Source organism: Leptodactylus fuscus, chromosome 3 (genome assembly GCF_031893055.1).
Source record: "Leptodactylus fuscus isolate aLepFus1 chromosome 3, aLepFus1.hap2, whole genome shotgun sequence".
In the NCBI taxonomy this organism is placed as follows: Eukaryota; Metazoa; Chordata; class Amphibia; order Anura; family Leptodactylidae; genus Leptodactylus; species Leptodactylus fuscus.
The window spans coordinates 204,935,826-204,957,636 of NC_134267.1; the positions used below are offsets into that span (position 1 = coordinate 204,935,826).

At 41.9% G+C, this 21,811-nt stretch overlaps 1 protein-coding gene across 1 annotated transcript in view; it reads right to left on the bottom strand.

Moving 5' to 3' along the window:
* FAM110C (family with sequence similarity 110 member C) overlaps window positions 1–21,811 on the bottom strand; it is a 174,026-nt gene that overhangs the window by 22,846 nt on the left and 129,369 nt on the right. The window lies entirely within an intron of this gene.

Consider the following 21,811-nt stretch of genomic DNA (forward strand, 5'->3'; position numbering starts at 1 on the left):
CGTGATCCTATACCTTTGGGACAGGTCGTGTTTGTAAACACCAATATAAATCTCCCTAAAAATAAGCAGGACAGGTGTGGGAATGATTAAGGATAGGTGGGATGTGTAAGGATATCCTCAATAGTAACAGCAGCGGATATCCTTTAAAAATGTCAACATCATAACCCCGTTGTCGCTGGAAAGATTATCCTAATACTGCTGGGGAATGGTATCTATATCAAAACAGGATAAAAAATCCAGCAGATTTATGTACACAGAGCAATGATAGAGGTGCAGAGGTTACAGTTGCAACTGGTCCTGACCCTGTATCAGGAACAACTGCAGAAGATGAGAATTTGGCTTGGATATGCTGAATTGACTATGCCCCTATGTATAAAAAAAAATGCAGATAGAGCAAACTTGAACTTGACACTGATAAGATAACTTGCTGCAGTCTGATACCACAACACAATACCACAAAAGCCATTGAAAGTTTAGAGGCTTTTATGTTCATGTTGCACCGCAATAAAAATTTTTAAAACCCCCAAAACACTGATGCGGGTGAGGAAGCTTCAGTGTGCAGTCCAAGGAAATATTGCAATATAATCTGGACATGCTTTAACATTGCCAAGCACCAAAGGTCTGCCGAAAGAAACTGAAGTATGTATAGCCCCATTGATTTCAATGGGTCCGTGTGCAGTTTTTGTTTTTGCTTGAGCTTTTACATTATTTATAGTGAGGTTTTTTCAAATGTGTTTTTTTTAAGGTTTTATTTTGTATACTTGTCTATAGAAGAAACAACTGAACAAAAAAAAAAGCGCTAAAAATGCTTGTAAAAACCACGATAAATTTACTGTATCGTGTTTAGCTATGAAACATTCTCAAGCTTTTTTGTATAACGTTACTGACGATATGATATGTGATATTCTGTTCATTGTTATGCCATTGATGTGGAGGGTGGGTTTGGGCCGAGATGGAACGGTGATGTGGCTTATCTCTGTTTGCAATTTCCTTATATTTTATTTTATGCTCTTTTTGTTAAAGTATTTTTCCCTGATTGTATTGTTTGCTTTGTTATATAATTTTCAATAAAACGAGTTTAAAAAAAATAAACAAACCTCATGTTGATGAACAGGCTAAACTTTGGAAATGGCCAGCCTAAAGGATGTCGTAATAGTAACGTCATCTAGGGGCAGGCACAGGGGTTAAAGGGGTATTCCCACATTGCATACTCACCAGTCTTCACTGCTGTAAAATCTTCTTTCTACCTGGTTTCTTGCGTTATTTGGTGGGCAGGGTTTCACATGCAACCTGCCGTTTAGCTCCGTCCCCAAATTAGCATGTAGCTCCGCCCATCGCATAGCGTGATCCTATGGGGCAGCTGAAGGGCCTGTGATGTCATCAAAGGTCCTCAAACAACACTATGTGCACAATATTGGACTATGAAGTACTGGCAGGAGCAACTCCATTCTGTGCTACATACAGAGACTGCCTGTCTCTGCCATAATGAACACAATTGAATTAGCTAGCCTGATAACTGGGAGAACAGAAGACGAGTTCAGAAATGAAAGCAGCTCCTCTCCCCTATCTGAGTGCAGGGAGCTAGGTCATGTGGTGTAGACACAGGAATAGCTAGATACACAGGCTCGCTCCCGTGCACTTAGCCCCTCCTCCCTCCCCCCTGAGAGCAGGCAAATACATCACTTGACTTTTGAGCAGATAAGCCAAGGGCTGTGTCAACAATGAATTGAATAAAGTAAGATAGTGGACAAACAAAGCAGTTTTGCTGAAGCAGTGTATTTAGGAAAAGTCTTACATCCACATTAACAAGCAGTATAAATAGGATCCTTGTGATGGGACAACCCCTTTAAGTCATTGGTGCCCTTAAAGTGTACTGGCTCTGCTAGAATTGCAAGCCGGAGCGTGCCGCCCCCTTTATTTACTTATTTCTGTCTGGCAGGGTGCTGTATGTCAGACTGCTGGGGATCTCACAGCATTCGTGAATCCCAATGGTCTAGCACTACGCCTGACTCCTTCTGTCATTGTTTTACTTCTGTGAGTTTAATAAAGCTGTGGCCATTTTGACACCCAAAATAAAGTGTTTTGTGCATTTATTCCAAAGTCAATATTTACTGTAGTTTGGGTGGTTTTAGGAAGGAGTGAGGGACATCCCATATCCAAAAGTCAAGCCAACTCGTGGACATGGAGAGCAAAAAGGAAGAGAGACACCGAGCGCTCTGAGTGCAGTATTTAAATCAACAGTCGTAAAAGAATGTGAAGACGCAATGGGTTGACCAGTTGGCCTCTCACCTGATAGGGTTGTAAACAGTCACAACTCCTTTTATGGCATTTAATATGGAAAATCCAGGCGAGAGTGGCAGCGGATCTCATGGTTCATCAGATAACCAGAGGAAGAATGGATGGAAGAAACGAAACAGAAGTCCGTGATGGGAGGAGGACCCGGCTCACTGACGGTGGAACAGCACAAAAACTCAAATGTCCAATGTAGAGTCTTTATTAAAGTAGATAAAACAGCACAATGCGTTTTGGGCCAAACCTGGTCCTTTCTCAAGTGCAATTATATTAAAAAATACATAGAATGTAATACATACAGTGAAGGTAAATGAATACATATCATAGACGTAACATATCTAGCCCAAAGGTCAGTCAAAGTAGGTGGATGTTATAAACTGGACAGGCACGGGTGTATTCAAATAAATAATCATAATAAACCTCAGGTCATCCAACGATAAAAAATATAAAGATAAAGAATAAAAACACATCCCAGCGAGAGTCAATATTACAATGGGAATATCCATATACAGGACATACAAGGTGCAAAACGGAAACCTGATGAGCTTCAAGGCTGACTGGAAATATTGTTAGCTAAAGGTAAATTAATTGGAAACACAATAACAAGGAGACTGAAACAAAGTTGCAGAATGTAGATGACTCAGGAGGTTGCTTATAATCACAGAATTCAGTGAAAGTAAAGTTAGCATACTAACATACTAAAGTGAGGTTAACGTACTACCAATGCAAAAAATGAAATGTAAATTACCAGGTCACGTCGGACCAGATGCGTGTTGGCCCGACTGAGACCACAGTATTTAAATAATGGGTGGAAGCGGGGTGTGGAGAATTGCTTCCCGCGTGCGCGTACCGCTATTCCATGTGGAGCGGCTGTTCAGCATCTTTGAAACAGAGGTGCACATGCGCCTGTTCGTACAGATACGCATGCTCGCTGGGGTGTGTGTCTGTTCGACAAAGCAGCAGCCGCACATGCATTTGATTAGGATGTGACAGATGAAAGATGCTCGCGTCTCAGCCCAGTGATTTTGGTGATGGATAGCCATGTATCTATCAGCCACGCATGCATTTGATTAGGACGCGACAGCTGAATGGTGCTCACGTCTTAACCCAATGGTTCGGGCAATGGATAGCCATGTATTTTTATCATCTTGGGACAAAAAGTGAATGTTAGAAAACAGATATACAGTATATGACAGAATGGTGAGCATACTAACATTCACCAAACCTAAATGATGAGGAGAGCTAAAAAGATGGAACTATTGAGAGAAAAGAGAAAATAAGAAGAAAAAATAATATTACATACATATCATCATAAAAAAACATCATGAAAATAATCTCATAAAAATTGGAGAAATGAATGCAAATAAATAGAAATACAGATAGAGCAGTGATCATGAGATTTTGAATGAATATAACTGGTGTGTATCGATAGAGTGACTGTGTGAACATTTATTGGCTGTAATAAATTTTTTTAAAAAAAGAATTTTTATGCAATATGGTTTTTTAAATACGGAAATTACTGTTTAGTTACATTCTCAGACGCAATGTTCAGTCCTGCAGGATTCAGTGTATTTAGCCTAAACATCCAGAATATCTCCTTCCTGCTGAGAGTGTGTAGCCTGTCTGTTACAGAGGGGGGAACTGTATCTATAGGTGTGACCTTGAAACCAGAAGAATCTTTTTGATGATACATCAGGGCATGGCGAGAAACACTGTGTTTGGTAAAACCATTGTTAATGTTGCATATATGCTTACTGATGCATTGCCTCAGGGATCTGGTGGTACGACCTACGTACTGGAGGCCACAAGGGCACTCAACTCCTGGACAGTCTGTGATGCAACGTGACGTTGGTGGATGGAGTGTCCCAGATGTGCTCAATCGGATTCAGGTCTGGGGAACAGGTGGGACAGTCCATAACTTCAATGCCTTCATCTTGCAGGAACTGCTGACACACTCCAGCCACATGAAGTCTGGCATTGTCCTGCATTAGGAGGAACCCAGGGCCAACCGCACCAGCATATAGTTTCACAAGGGGTCTGAGGATCTCATCTCGGTACCTAATGGCAGTCAGTCTACCTCTGGTGAGCACATGGAGGGCTGTGTAGCCCTCCAAAGAAATGCCACCCCACACCACTACTGACCCACTGCCAAACCGGTCATGCTGAAGGATGTTGCAGGCAGCAGATCGTCTCCAGACCCTGTCACTTGAACATGCTTTTTTCAATCATATGAACTCTCCTACGGGAATTGATTTAGGGGTATGCATCAGAGGATTACTGCTAGCATGTAAAATAGCATTGCCCGATTCAGGCTTATGGAAAATAGTGGTATATACCCTCTGTTTATTGCATTCACCATATAAAGTAATATCCAAAAAAATTAATTTTAACAGAATCCATAGCGTGTGTGAACCGCAAATTAACCTCATTGTTGTTGATATACTGCATGAAGGCTGGTATGGCCACCACATCGCCCAACCACACAATAAGTAGGTCGTCGATGTAGCGGCCATACCAGCATAAATCAGTCAAAAAGGGATTAGTCTGAGTGAAAATGAAATTCTCTTCCCACCATGCCACGTATAAGTTGGCTAATGTGGTTGAGAAGCGGGATCCTGTGGGAGCTCCGCAAATCTGTAAATAATAACTACCGTTGAACAAAAAAAATATTGTGTTTGAGCAAATAGTCTACAAGTGTAATTATACATGCACAGAGTTTCTCTGTATAAGAGGAATATTTGTACAAGTGATGTGACAGAGCCACCAATGCCAAGTCATGGGGAATACTCGAGTAGAGAGCAGAGACGTCACATGTCTGACACGTCAAAAACCCTGAGAACCTCCCTAGAATCCCTAAGGTATCCTGGTAGTCTTCTTACCAAGGGTTGCAATAACCTGTCAACCTATTCACAGATCTTTTCATTCAATGAGTTTATGCCCGAGATAATAGGGTGTAATGGGGGCGTAAGAATTTACTTTTGTACCTTAGGTAAGCCATGAAATATAGGCATCATTAGATTTTCTGATTTCAGGAATCTAAGTTGGTTCTCAAGGATAAGACCTAAACTGACACCTTCAGATAGTATAGAATCCAAAATGGCCGAGAAGGGGGGAGTAGGATCCTGTTCTAGCACCCTATAAGTGGTGCTGTCACCAACAATGTCCATGACACTGGACAAATAATCAGATTTATTTACTACAACTATTTCCTGCCCCCCTTGTCCGCCATTCTGACAATCAACTCATGATTACTGCGCAATTGTTTGAGATCTATCTTTTCAATATATGTGATGTTATAATTCTGTTTTTTTAGTTAAAGAAACATCATTCAGTTTCCTAAGGTCTCAACTGCATGTTGTAAAGAGTCTAATACAGGTACTCTTGGGGAAATAGGGTAATAGGAAGGATTAGATGTCTTTACAGGAAGTGTGAATATTACGAACAATCATATTATTCTGCAAATCTTTAAGATTGAGTAAGCACATCTGCTCCTGGAAAGACAAATCCATAAATCCATTAGAAGCCTCAGTTATCATCTCCTGTGTGATGACATTATCCTCATCTGTTTGAAAAAAAATGACGTTTAGGGTGGGTTCACATCTGCGCCCCAGTCTTTGCATTTAGTTTCCGTCTTCTGCCGACAGGAGACGGAAACCTGTCAGACCGTGTCCACCAGTGAGCGCCTGTGAGCGTTTTGTGGCCTCTGCAGCGAAACCGGACACAAAGTCCTGCATGTCCGACTTTGTGTCCGGTTAGAAAAAAAATGGTTTCGGAGACCATAAAACGCTCACGGGCGGACACTTTTACAAACCCAATCAAATCAATGGATTTGAAAAATGACTGACTGTTTCCGTCTTCTGCCCAGTTTCTTGGGCAGACTGTAGGCTATTGTTTGTTATCTTGAAGGCTTTAGTCTGGGAGAAGTCTGGCACCCAGCATGCCATCTTATCTATCTTGCCATGATATATACATCTGAACATAGTGTGGAAGATGTCAGCTCATATATTAAGCATCCTGCATTCTTCTTTGTTTTATGAGAAAGCTCATCCAGCTCTGGAAAGTTATAATGAGATGCAGGTTACTTTAGGCCTCAGCCAATAGTCATGTACCAGGCTTATCTTATAACTCTACAACCAATCATGTTATACTAATTAGAATAGTACAACCTTTCTTTGTCTGTAATGTATTTAAACTACCTTTTTCCCGCCATTAAATCAGAACACTTTTGATATACAGAATGTGAGTGGTCTAAATTCTGTGTTCTCCGAGCTCGTAACATAGCCCATCTTTTCCAGATTTGAATACCGATGGCATTTACCCCGGGGCATTCCTCCAACAGTAAACTTGGCGCCCTAAAAACATGCAGCTCAAGGAAAGATATCGCTTGTAGCCAATAGAAGGGCCGACCAGGATCGATCGATTTGGAGATTCACCCAGGACCCTGGATACATAAAAACAGCGCTCTAAGGTAAGCCCTTGACTTGCCATGAACTAGTATCCGAATTCCTGTGTTGGGTCCCTGCATCAGGCCAGGTCAGTCTGCTGCATGCTTTACATGTTTCTTGAGCCTGTTATATAGTCGGAAGAACCTAAAAAGGGAGATGCTGTCTGGTATTGATCTCTAAGTATTGTACTTCTGCATAGTAGTCCTTTGTCTGCTTCTGTTTGCGCTCTATATCTGTTATAAGATTTCTATGAAAACTGTGACAGGTGACGAACCTTGGTCTATTCTGGATCCATAGGTTTCTGGTGTAGAGTAATGGACACTGTGCTTTCCACTGCCTGGATATACTAAGATTGGGGATTCAGTATAGTCGGATTCCTGGTGTAGAGTAATGGGCACTGTGCTTTTCACTACCCAGGAATACGATAGTCTGGCTTAGATTAATAGGTCACTGTGCGTGCCACTACCCAGACTATCGTTTGGCTGACTAGCTATCTGCCAAAAATGGGGTCTTTTGGATCCAAAGTGTGGTTTCCCCCATGCGAGTAGATTAGAAGATCTGAAGGAACAGATGTGGCCAAACAGAGCAGAAAACGGACCAGGATAGATCACCTTCCTGATGGCGTCTATTTGAATGGACCCTTTTGGTAGAGTTTAGACAAGAAAATGGAAGGTGCATTTGAGGAAAGGACTACAGCAGAGGTATACATACTTGGTAGAACTTAGCAAGATGGTGGAGGAGGAGACAAGGCGGGTAACTAAGATTTCAGCTATAAGTGATTGATTGTAACACCACTGGTATGATGTTTAGAAAATTATGAATATATGGTTCAATTTGTAATTGTATAAATGTAAGCTGTTTGTAGCAATGCCAGTATTTGACTTTTATGCCTTTTGAAAGAATATTGTGATGTTTTACAGTGGTAAAAACTTTGATTGGAATCTGGTAAAGAAAATTTTAAAAGTCTGGCAGTTGGCCCCTAAGGCAACCTCAAGTATAGTTTAAGAGGTTCTGAACACCTGTGGTAATTAGAAGGGTGGGGTTAGCCATGGAAATATTCAAAAATTGCACAAAAATATTAATATGTAATTTTGGTATCAGTATTGACCGTTGTCTGCTTGAGTTCTATTCTTGTTTGGTAGTAGGACTGTCTCCATCTTACATTCCATTCACAGGCGCTGCCAAGAGTTTGACTCCCCTCCTATGTTGAAAACTGCTATCTATAATGGGATGGAACTTCTTCTCCGTGTCTTATCCAATAGTTATAATTTAAAACTTATGTTGTAACTTCATACCCAGTTATGTTATGTTACTAATCGCATCTTTTCTTTGTCTCAGTATTTACCATAAGACCAGAATTCATATTTGTCACATACTTGCACTTTGGGAAGAATATGCAAATCTGTCTTCCATGATGTAATTAGGAAGTCAGGTGCCTCAGTGTTGCAAACCAATAGAGGGCGCTCACTGGAATGTACAAGCCTGTCTTCCCTGATGTAATTAGGAAGACAGGATCTCAGTGATATGGCCCAATAAAGGCTGCTCCCCTTAACATCATGCTCGACCTTCCAAGAGGCCTTTGTTTTGCAATGACGTTGGGATTATTACCAGGTATAGTCTCTCAACCGAGGACGGCCGTTTCGATGTTATTGTATCTCGTGAGCCCAGTGTAGAGAAGACTAACCTCGTAGAGGTGAAAGGCTTAGACAAGGTTAAGGGGATAACGTCACCCCTTAGGGCACTTTGTGACTGTATATTTCTCTGAGCTGGCTCAGATCACGGTTGTAAAGGAAAGTAAATCATCTGGTCTTTGTAAGCTTTGCCCTGTATATATAGATGTGTAATATATGATTCAGTATCCTCATCTTTATATATTAATCTTTATAATTTGTATCATATAAAAGTGTGCACAATATCACACTATCTTCTTTTATTTTTTATGTAATCACTGATCCTACATGTAATAACTTAGTAAAGCATTTGGTGTTTCCTCCTTTAAAGCCGTACCCGACCCTTTAAGATAGTTGGCAAAACATATGGCATCAGAGGTGGGGTACGGTAGAAGGTTTTACTCAAAGCTACATCTATTGGATTCCAACCTTGGACTCCTCCTCTTGTAGACATTGTCCATTAGAGAATGAACCATTGATCACTCTTCCAGACAAGGTTTCAGCTACTTTTCTAAATAAGTACACGTTGTGTTTTCAAGAGCGGTCAGTCCTGATTTATATAGAAAAAGTATAAAATGTTCTGTCAAAATCAAAATGATTAGAATTGCAAAAAACAAACTTACTGAAAAGATACAGTACAAGAGCCAAGAATATTGCATAGATATAATATCGGAACTGAGCTTATTACATAGATATAATATCGGAACCGAGCTTATTACATAGATATAATATCAGAACTGAGCTTATTACATACTGTAGATATAATATCGGAACTGAGCTTATTACATATATATAATATCGGAACCGAGCTTATTACATAGATATAATATCGGAACTGAGCTTATTACATAGATATAATATCGGAACTGAGCTTATTACATAGATATAATATCGTAACGGAGCTTATTACATATATATAATATCGGAACCGAGCTTATTACATAGATATAATATCGGAACCGAGCTTATTACATACATGTAATATCGGAACCGAGCTTATTACATAGATATAATATCGGAACCGCGCTTATTACATAGATATAATTTCGGAACCGAGCTTATTACATAGATATAATAATAGAACTAAACTTACTAGATATATATAAAATCAGAACAAAGCTTGCTAGATAGATATTTTACAAGAACCAAACTTGTTACATAGATGTACTATGAGAACTAAGCTTGCTACAAATATATAATATCAGAACCATGGCTAAATAAATAAATAAATAAATAAAAGGTTAGGTTCACATCTGCTTGGGGACCCACCAAATGGAAACCTATTATGCATAAAAAAGTGGTTACCATAGAATTATAATGGGGTTTCCGCTCAATTTACACCCAAAAAGGCGGAAAACATGGAAAGAAAAGCGCAGCCTAAAACTAGACTCAAGCTTTAGCTTAAAGGGGTTCTTTGGGATAACTTTTTTTTTTTTTTTTTAATACTGTATTAGACTGGGGAAGATGAAAAAAATAAAGAAAAATTATACTCACCTGTCCCGGTGCTCTGGTGATTCCCAGCGCGGTCCGTACCTGCTGCTGTGGTGTTCTCTTCTAGCGGAAGTCCCCGTGACTGCTGAGGCCAATTAGCAGCCTCAGGAAAGGACATGGACATCACTATCCTATGGAAAGGCTGCGTTTTTTCCTATAGGTTTAATAAGGGGGGAAAAAAGCAAAGAAAAATGCATTAAAAAACACTGCGTTTTCACAGCCTTTTTTAGCTGCATGGGGCCGTAGCCATGTCAGAATTGCTGGAATGAGGGCAACACAGTGGCTCAGTGGTTAGAATTGCAGCACTGGAGTCCAGGGTTCAAATCCCGCCAGAAACAACATCTGCAAGGAGTTTGTATGTTCTCCCCGTGTTTGCGTGGATTTCCTCCCATTCTACAAAGACATACTGATAGGGAAAAAAATGTACATTGTGATCCCTGTATGGGGCTCACAATCTACATTAAAAAAAAGAAGAATTGCTGTAATGTGCATGTAAGACATGGGGTTATCTACCCCCACTACATACTTCTTCATTTACATATTACAATAAGATGTAAGGCATGCGGTGTGCGTAAGCAAGTTATCAGGTGTAACCATATCCAACAGTCATTTGTAATATTTGCAATATTTCATGCACGAACAAAATCTACATTGATTGCCAATGATTACATTTCCCAGGGAAATCTTTCACCATTCAGGACAGAAAAAAAATGAAAACAGAATGTACAACCCCGGGGACTTTATAATTAAGGAAATCTCATTAGTTTCCTCCATTGCATTCCTTTATCTGAATTAGTACAAGAACATCTATTGTAATCAGATTCTGCTGTCAGGAAGCTAAATAGGAAAACATGAGTGACTGTAGCATGTACATCTACCATCTGCACGCCCAGCGCCCCCTTCCCATAGATATTCAGGACGAGTAAGGTCTGTGGTAGTCGTGATGTGATGATAACAGAGATCAAGGGAGCGTTACATTACACTCTTCTTATACAAAGAACAAGGGGATGCCTATTGGAGAGGTATCAGTATGGGGCTCATTGGAATACTGAAGACAATTTGCCAAAAATTCTTGATTTAAGTGGTTATCCGGCCACAGGATAGGGGGTAACTTGCTGATTAGTGGGTTTCCCACCCAGGAACTGAAGTAGTTTTCAACCCAGTTCTGAATGGGGTGGCAGGTCGGACCATTCCATTAACTTCAATGTGATGCCAGAGATAGCCGAAGTACAGCACTCAACTATAGCCAGTGTATCCCGTTGAAATGAATGGTGCAGCGGTCACTCCACTTAGAACTGGGATGTAAAACACCCCAGTTCTAGTGATCATTGGAGGTACAAGTGGTCAATAAGTTACCCCATTTTATGGATAGGGGGTAAATGCCAAGTGTCCTCTGAATAAAGGTTTGGCCTTTTATTTCCAATGCTACCGCATACAAGGACATAAAATATTCACTTCCAACTTTACTGCTCTAGAATGACAATGCCCCGTCCTCAAGGTCCAGAATGGTTTGATGAGTTTGAGGTCAGGAATTGAAGTGAAGTCCTGACTTCAACCCCATCAAAAACCTTTGGGATAAATATCAATGCCGACTGTGGCCTAGCCTTATCATCCAACAATCTGGTGTAGGCGGCTAAAGCCCCAAATTGTATACATGTGTTTTTTTAAATAGGATATCCAAGAAAATCTTATATAGGGGTGTTAGATGTCTATATACGTACGTTTTAGTAAAAATGTGATATCAAATTCTGGATGAATATACTCTGCTCCTATAGTCATCTGTCAATCCTATAACCAGAAGCAGCCAGCACAGAGGAGACCTATAAGCACACGCAGACTTGTATCGTATATAACCAGCAGGCTTTATTGATCTGAAGATGACAAATGACTTTGTGTGCTTTCTGTTACCACAGCAATGAGATGGAAAAAAACATGTTATGAAGATACAGTATGTGTCATTGTAATACAAGACTTTCTATTATATGATATTCTATTATTCTATGTAGCCCGAGTGACAGAAGGAAACATCAGCTTAGTGTCTACATACTACATCTATCTATCTATCTATCTATCTATCTATCTATCTATCTATCTATCTATCTATCCTGACAGATAAAGCATTCCTTAAAGGGCTATTCCCATCTCAATGATCCTATTTACCTATGTAAATTCAAGAGTTTTCCTAGATACATTACCTTAGCAATGCTGCTTTGTTTGCCTGCTATGTGAAATTATTCCTCCCCATTTTTACACATCGTTTCCTTGGTGCCTGGCCTGTTATCTGATCTTAGGTTGGATGTGACTCACTCCCTGCTCTCTGGACCTGTTATCTGCTGCTCTACTGTCCAGATACTCAGTTTAGCTAATTGCAGTTTCCTTATAAAGGCTCGGGCAGTGTCTGTTATCTCTCCATGTAAACACAAAGATAGCATTGAGTTTTTTGCAAGTCTGTTGTCTGTCCTAGGAGCATGTAAGTGTTCTCCAAACCTGTGTAATGTAATATACATTTACGGTACTAAGCATTTTATTTGAGCTGCATTATTATAGATATCTAGTAATCATAAGAAATAATCTCTCATGGTAAAAGAAATGCTTTAATTTGACAAGTATATTGCCGCTAAAGGAGAGAACTTTGAAGGAGATTGAAGGAATTTTGTACATAAAAATAAATAAACGCTTCAAAAACAACTTTTCTGGAAACTTTTGGGTACCTCTCCTATATCTACTGAGATACTTCATAGTGTCCTGTGTGTCAAACAAACAACCCAGGTTGTGGAAGAATACAGGAAGTGAAAAAAAGAGACAGCAGGCAAACTGGTAGAGAAATGGGAAAAACTTCTTTATGATCTTTTTTGTACAAAAAAGGATAGGATATTTACAAAATGTCTGACAGGTAGAGGTCCCACTTTTGTAATGAGTCTTGATCCCTAAGGGGACTCATAGTCCCATCTGCCATGAACACCAAAACAAAAAATGGTACAGCTTATGTGAGGATCTTGTTACCAATTTTGCATTGATGCCCAAAAGTCATTAATGTCTTCCAAGACATCCTAATACTTGATTGTAAAGAAAGCCATGAAATGTGTCTCATCCTATACAGCAATGGATGGAAGATCTGTCACCGCTATATAAATAAGTAAAGAGTAGGCTTTATACCAGACCTGGGCAATGTCCGGTCCAGGGGCCACATCCGGCCCTCTGACTGCTTCTGTCCAGCACGCATAGCTAGTTGAAGTTTTTTTCAAGGACCTGTGATGATGTCATCACAGCCTATCACCAGGATAGGCTATGACTCGTTAGTGGGCGGAGCCACACGGGACTGTGTGCTTGCTGCAAGCTGCCAGCAATGGAGGCTGCTGGATGATAAAGAGAGAAGAGACAGCATGTGTGAGCAAGAGGGGGGACTAGGGGCAGATGTAGGGGGGCAGTTAAACTGAATGCACATGGAGGGGGGACATTAAACTAGGAGGCAGATGGAGGGTGACATTAAACTGGGGCAGCTGGAGGAGGATATTAAACCATGGGGGGTAGCTGGAGGGGGACATGTCTGCCTCTAGTTGCCCCCAGTTTAATGTCCCCCTCCAGCTGCCCCAGTTTAATGTCCCCTCTAGTTTCTGCTGGTTTATACTGGGGCACCAGGAGAGAGACATCACTGTGTGTATTATCCCTGTACTGTGATATCACTGTGTATATTATTCCTGTACTGTGACATCACTGTGTGTATTATCTCTGTACTGTGACATCACTGTGTATATTATCCCTGCACTTTGATATCACATTGGGCATGATCCTAGTGCTATGACTTCACTATGTGCATTATCCTTGTACTGTGACATCACTGTGATTATTAACTCTGTACTGTGACATCATTGTGTGCATTATCTGTACTATAAAATCATTATGTGTGGTGTCCCTATGTTTAAAGGAGACCAAAGTAATTGTACACGTTCAAGTTCCGAACTTAGTGTCATTGTGACATCCAATGTTATTGGGCCCTATCTATCTATAACAGGGGGCCCTGTTCTGTTTCTTTTAAGGAGGACCTTTCACCGGGTCTGAAAAGCCAGAAGCCGTTCATCATGTGACACGCGCCATCACCCTGATCATTCATGTCATTGGACTTTTTCAGAGCAGTTCTCTTTAAAGGGTATACATAAAGGGAAGCGTAGTGAAAACTACAGGAGATTTCTTGCCTTGTTGTACTCTCGCATTACTTCCTACCTTGGCAGGGGCTTGCTTTTGTTCTTCACATTTAAAGTAATAGCCTAGCCCGTGGTAAAAATGTATCAGACACATCTGAGGCACTGAAACGTTAACTAAAATCCATCCCCGAAGCTCCCGTTGCTGCAACGGTATTAATTGTAAAGTCACAAACACAATATGACAGTTCTATGACTATAAAAAGTCAGGCCGCAGTTGCATTCCTCCGCCAGATCCGTGCACTTGTGTGCGTCCAATCTGGTAGAGAGTTAATGAGTTCCAGTGGAGGAAACATATCAAATCAGATTGACTGAAATGTCCTTCATCTGGTGCAGGTTACAAAGAAATTCTGGAGCCCTACAAGTCTATAGAGTGAGTAAGGGACAGACCGTGTAGGATCACTGAGATCAGGCTGCAGACCACATCCATACCAAAGACAGGAGAATGATAAACTTGCCCTGTGGCTAGTGCTCCTCTTCACTTGGCCATCCTCTACCATGCAAGTACAAGAGAAGAAGGCATGGACAACCGGCAAAGAATTTCAGCCGTGCTCTGACCATTGGGATTGACATGCAACTTTTTCCCCACAGGGAGATTCTGAAGCACCTCGAGAGTTGTCCTACACCAGTGGTATAACTGGGAGTCGCTGGGCCCTAAGGTGACCATTTGGGGGCAGAAGGAGGGGGAATTTATACTGTGGAGATTGGAAAGGGATATTAAACCGTGGGGGCAACTGGAGAGGGGCATTAAACTGTGGTGAAGTGGGGCATTATACTGCGGGCACACCAGGAGAGGGACTTAATAGAGTGGGGGCAGCTGGAGGGAAACATGTTGAGGCATACTGTGTCAGGGTCTCTGTAGGGGCGTTATACTGTGTGGGGGCACAAAGAGAAATGGATGGGAATGGGTGCAGTCGCAGTGGGTAGGGCCATATTATATTCCTCTTTGGAAACATCATTAGTGTCCATTACCCATTTGTCTCAGCCAACCCCATTACCTGAAAGTCCGCACGCCCATTGGGGAAGGATTTCCTGGATTTGACGCTACTATGCATTTTATGCTTGACAAAGAACTCTTTGTATGTTGAATCGCTGGCACAACGGTGCCCATGTTGCAATCCCCTATGCAATAACTGGCAGCACTGGATTTTAGGAAGCAATATAATAAAGGTTTCATGATTTTAATATATAAAAGGGCGGGATCATAGCAATAGGGGGAGCAGAGGTAGTAAATGCCCCGCAGCCTCAAGACCTCTCTGCAACATAAGGAGACACCAGTATAATAGATAGCACATGGTGAGTGGGGGCCCCCTTTACAGATTTAGCATTAGGGTCCAGAAGCGTCAGCTTGCACTACTGTAGATCTGTTCTGTTGTATTGATTGGATTGGATTTGTATTTTCTAGACAACTCTGCAATCACTAGCAACAGTGACTCAGCAAAATCTAGCTTAACAGCACCATCTACTGGCCAATGCTGGTACTGCGCTGTAATAGATAGAAAGGAAACAACCCGTCTTACTATTTAAAGGGGCTCTATCAGCAAAATCATGCTGATAGAGCCCCACATATGCGTGAATAGCCTTTAAAAAGACTATTCAGGCACCGTAAATGTTATATTAACCCCCGGTCCCGTTTTAAAATAAAACCCTAAAAAAGAATGTGCTCTACTTACGGATCGTGCACGCTGGGTGGGCATTCAGGGTGTGCTGTCTTCTTCATCCACGCCTCTTCTTCCTCCGATGTCCTCTGGTCCCGTCCTCCTCTGGCACTCGCGAGCGGACACTGATATAAAAAAAAAATGGCCTGGGCGCATGCGCAGTAGCATGTGGCTTCTACTACGGCTACTGCGCATGCGCCCAGGCCATTTTTTATATATCAGTGTACGCTCGCGAGCGCTGGAGGAAGACGGGACCAGAGGACATCGGAGGAAGAAGAGGCGTGGATGAAGAAGAAGACACACCCTAAATGCCCGCCCAGCGTGCACGTTCGGTAAGTAGAGCACATTCTTTTTTTAGGGTTTTCTTTTACAACAGGACCGGGGGTTAATATAACTTTTACGGTGCCAGAATAACCTTTTTAAAGGCTATTCACGCATATGTGGGGCTCTAGCAGCATGATTTTGTTGATAGAGCACTTTAAGGCTGTAATATTAAAAGGTGGCTTCCATTATGTATGAACAGTAAGTGACACCAGAATACTATGATGGGCCATGTGAACTGTGAACATAATGTCATCACTTTCAGTCCAACGACAACTGGACCAACACCGCTAGAATGGAGGCATGTTTATAAGATGAGTCTTCTTTTTTCTTTGTGTTATATGGTTCCATACTTCCTGGAAAATCTTGAAAAGGTCAGACAACCTCCTTAAAGAGGACTTCCATCACCTCCTTTAACTTCAGTTCTTTGCAACCTTTAATAGGTACCGCACCAGCGATCCTACAGCAGTTAGAATTATTTCTCTAGTCCTTACCCTTCCGCAACAATCAATGCAGTTTTTTTCAGCACAATTAAGATCTTCACTATGAGGTGGGTGGTCCTGAGCAGGAGCAGATAGACAGGGACCGCCCACCTGACAGTAGACTGCATGATTGTGCTGAGAGTAACAGAAATAATTGCTTGGGAACAATAGGGGCTAGAGAACAGACCCCAACTATGCCAAAATCAGTGGAGTGTGCCTATTAAGGATGCTTAGAGATCTAGGTGGTGAAAATTTCATATATCATAGAGCCATATACAGACCTATATAGATTTGGGCTACGTGTATGCCGTATTACACAGTATAATACATGTGTATGCTTCCCCTTACTGGTGCCCCTACACTACAGCGCTCTCTGTACACAACATCTGTTTCTGTTACACATTTCAGATGACATTATGTGCACTGATACACAGATATTAGGAATTCTGGGCAGGTTTTTAGTTCCTCCCCATTCCACACCCTGACCTGCCTGTGGTTACAGGTATTTAGTTGTTGCCTTCGGTAAATTGGCAGACTTGCCTCTCTTCATTGTTTGTGGGTTGCTGACTGGTAGAGGACTGTACACTGCAGATGGTTTCGCCCGTTGGCATTTCACAACCTCTGCTTTTGGAATGTGCTATGTCTTGTCAGACGCATCGCACAGGAGTCTGTCCAGAGATGGCAATGTGGAGGGATGTAATCTGGCTAGATGTGGGTACACAGCATGGATCTGGAGTCTGCCCATTAGTCTGATACAGGAGCAGAATTCGGGTTGCACTGAGCGTTACGTTCTATATGCAAAACTATTGGGCAACATTAACTACTGTTAACCAGGGGCAAATCGGGGGACATCCTTATAGAGTAGATGATAATCTGTTTACACCAAAATGGCAGGGTTCAACTGACATGAATTTAACGTGTATGGCATGGCATGTGTCTTAAAGGCACGGAAAAGAACACAGATACCCTATACATCATGATCCATTCCATATTGGTCTGCATGTCAGAGCATTGTACACTCAGTATGCCGCTACATGGTGTTCCTTGTTGGACTGTATGCTCTATAATACATATGTATTTCTTTCATTAATATACCAAGACATATATACAATTAGCAGCCTAGCTGAAGGCTTTTGGACCTGGGTTAAAAGTTCAGCTTGTGCCCTACCTCCTTACAACTTCTCTTATGGCCACTCTCCCTGTCTGTAAGTCTTGGGCTACACTGCAACTATTGTCTGTGACTTCTATAGCATGACTAAAGGTCATCATGTCACCTTACATCTAATTCACCAATGTAAGTGAATGAAGTCGCATTGCGACCTAGGGGCTGTTGCGATGGCAACTTCTAATTAAACACTGCACGAATGCAGTCGCAGTCCCCTGTTGGTCGCAATATGTTTTCAATCACTTATATTAGTAAAGGGGTCACAGGGCAACTTGGTGGTCTTTGGTCAAGTGACGGGAGTTGCGGTCAAAATCACTATGTAGTTGTAGCCTAACTTTCAGCTACATCGCTGTGGTTCTTAAGTGACCCTCCGAGGCAGCGATAACAGCCTGGAGCTCCCTTTAAGCCCCTCAAAAGTTAATAGTTCCCCCTTGTGGCTTTTGTGAGATAACAGTACCCCGGCAAAGAAAAAGTGTCCCACTTGTCAGCTCACAAGGAAATAGTGCCCCCCCATTCTACCCATATAGGAAATATTGCTCCCCTTATACGACCCTAACATAGATAATAGTGCCTTAATAATCTCCCCCTCCACATACGTAATAGTACCCCTGTAGCTAATAATTACTCCACAGGTAATAGTGCCTCCTATAGGTAATAACCCCCTCACATAGGTAAGAGAGCCCTAATAGAGTCCCCACATAGGTAATAGTGCCCCCCACATACAGTCCAGCCCACAATGCCACTGTGTACTGTATTGAATTGTATAACTGCCTTCTCCCCGCAGAGCATTGATGAGCAGTATGGCGGTGTGCGCCTTCTATTCTTGTCCCCGCTCCCCTGTCTTCTACTCTGTGGTGCCACTGATCAGAGACTGGAGAGCCAGGAGAATAGTAGACACACAAGCTGCCACGTGACACATCAGTGCTATGTAGGGAGAAGGTAATACACAATGCAATAATATGGAGTGGGGTCCTCTGAGCCCCCCTAGCTTAGCAACCTAATGACAAGTGATACCATTGCGACCACTATCACCAGTCCAGGTCCTGTGGCAAATATCAGCATTACCAGTCTTCACACATAAGGAGGTATCTGTGCCGGCTATAATGGCAAACAGTATGAGGCGATAAAGAAAATAGGGAGAGTAGTAGCCGAGGATCAAATCGGATCAACAGTTTTAATAGCAAGAAAATGGTCAGATTAGGTAAAGCCAAACTTTTATCCCCAATCAAAGTGGATATTTCTGGAGGTTTCATTTCTCCGGCCACAGTAAAAGAGACGTTTAGTGCTGATGTGACCGCCTGATGTGTCTGCCTATATTTCTGCTGTTTATTGACGTGTTTATAAAGGATATGGAATTTATTGAGAGATTTATGTGCCTGCTGCTGGCAGTACAATGTGCCCTGCATTCTCCAATAATTCTCTTCTAACCATCCAGCCAAAAACCGCAGCTTAATACATGCAAGTGTCAGCGAGACTTTCTCCAGGGCGCCTTGTACTGCTCCGCATGTCTGAAGACAACAATTCGCACTGGTTGCTGCTATCATCTTATTTTAGGTTATACAAGGCTCTGTAGTCTTTGGTGAACTACAAGTGTATGCCCAGTGGTGTCATTTATAATCACGGGATCCTAAGCAAAACTAGTAATAGTGCCCACTATGTTACAGAATAGGAAACCTTCAGCTGCACATATAGAACATACAAGATACATGTCAATGTTGCTCTGACATACTTGGTTGGTAACTGAGAAAATAGGGACGGTGAAGTCCTGCCCCAAAGCTGTCCCTGAATGTGTTCCCAGTACGCCCAGGACGGTCTCTATACCGGGTGGGATCACCCACTTTGGGGCATAGATTCATAAGCCACGTTATCCAATTGGGTTGGGGCGGCCTGAATTTTCCATGATTGTTGCCAAAAAGTAAGATCAGAACAGTAGGCAACTATGCTGTGGTTAGATATAAATCCATGACTGCATCCAGCATTGGACTGAGCCACCCAGGCCCTAATGTAATAATGGTCCAGCAAAAGACCCAAATTTGAAGAGTTGTACTATGGTCTATTTCCTAAGTGTTGTGGAAGGTGAGCCCCAAAATCATATTCCCACTCACCTTCCGTTACATGTTTTGGGTTTCGTTGGCCGCTCTCCTGGTGGCATCATACACCCAGGGCCACAGCTGAGGTTTGTAATTGGGACATCATTGGTAACATGGGCATGCTGAGCATCATAATGTCACAATGTTGGCCAAGGAGGCCAAGAGACAGTGCCAGACCCTATGAGGAAGCCCAAAAGAGGTAAGGACAGGGGAGTATGAATGTTTATTTTATTTTTGTCACCTCCTCCCCCTGGGCATTGACCTATTATACTCTTATAATAATGACACTTTCATCTTACGCATTCCCTTCCTGCCACAGAGGTGTTGGTGTTTCTTGTTACCATAACGGAGTATGTAAGGTGCAGCGGGGAGGGGACGGGGACTTCGCAAGTTGAACTTTCACATCAGATCTCAGGCCCTGAGAAAGACTCTTATGTTGTATGCCCCAGGTCCCAGTGGGCGATACATGATTTCGCTAGATGTATTTTTATTATAGTGATTTTTCAAATGTGCAATCAAACTGAAGGTTAAAGAGGAAAGTTCTGTAATGGATATAGGACTGCTGGTTTTCCAGGATTTAGCCATCATGGGGCGTGCAGCTAAGATCATTACTAAGCACCACTTTTCTGCCCAGTTCAGTGATGTCATTTAAGACAATAAAGCTAATGGGGCAACCTGTGGGATCGATAACTGAGTTACAGTGTGGGGTCTGATTTCTGGACCCTCACAGATCTGATACCAAGGACCAGTTCTATTGATAGGTCATCAGTATCAAAAATGAATTTGGGGCCAGAAAGTTCCTTTAATAGAAAGCACTAGCAACCTCAGCATGGACTGTGGCACGGCCAGAACAGTGTGGCCCCATCCTTCCGGGGCTGAGCAAAATCCCTTTACTCTGTTAACCTTTGAGTATTGCCATCTGCATCAGATCAATGTCCAAGCTCCATCCACATGTTAAAGGACACAAATAGTGATGGCTCAAAGTTTTATGTTTGTGTAATGACGGTAACCTCTATTACAACATTGTCTGACCTCTGTATAAGCAATGCCGCAATGCCCTGCTACCTCTTGTGTCATCCCCTCTACCTCATAGATTGTAAGCTCTTGCGAGCAGGGCCCTCAGTCCCAGTGTGTGAAATGACTTTCTGTGTAATGTATCTTTCTGTCTGTATTTGAACCCTACAAATTGTACAGCACTGTGGAATATGTTGGCGCTATATAAATAAAATGTATTATATGGCTGTATTATCTGTGACCACAGTAAGACATAGCCAAACATCTTGACAGATATACTTAGGAGGCTTTATTACAATTTCTTCATTACATTTCCCTTGGGGGCGACAGAATCGGCTTCAGTACATGTGCGAGTTACATCCCTGAATCACAGATTAAACTACGAGACACTTTACAAGCACTTTTACCCTGTATCACATTATATATGGTCCCGGTATAGCAGCCTGAATATAGATTTCCAGAACTTTCACAAATACACTTCATGATTCAGTCACATTTATACTTCATATCTTACAAATATAAGTTCCTACTTACAGTCAAAAATAAGGGGATACAAAATAAAGAATAAGGGCACGTGGCTTAGAATTATGCCATATATGTTTTATCATTGACTGTGTTCCCCTATCAAGGGACCCTCCTAGTTTTTATAGGGAAAAAATGCAGAAGCCCTTTTGTCTTGGAGGTCGCTGAGGGTTTATCTAATTGATAGGATATTGTGGAAAAGCCCTTTAAAACAAATCATCTTCTAAAAATTCTAATAATTAGAGCAATGCTTACTGCTGATCACTGACCATAAGTAATAACACTACCACTTCTGTCCACTAGATGGCAGTACCAAATACCCCATCTATTGGTTTAGTACAGGGGTAGGGAACGTATGGTTCTCCAGCTGTTGCAAAACTACAACTCCCAGCATGCATACTGGCTCTGCTGTTCTGGGAACTCCCATGGAAGTGAATGGAGCATGATGGGAGTTGTAGTTTC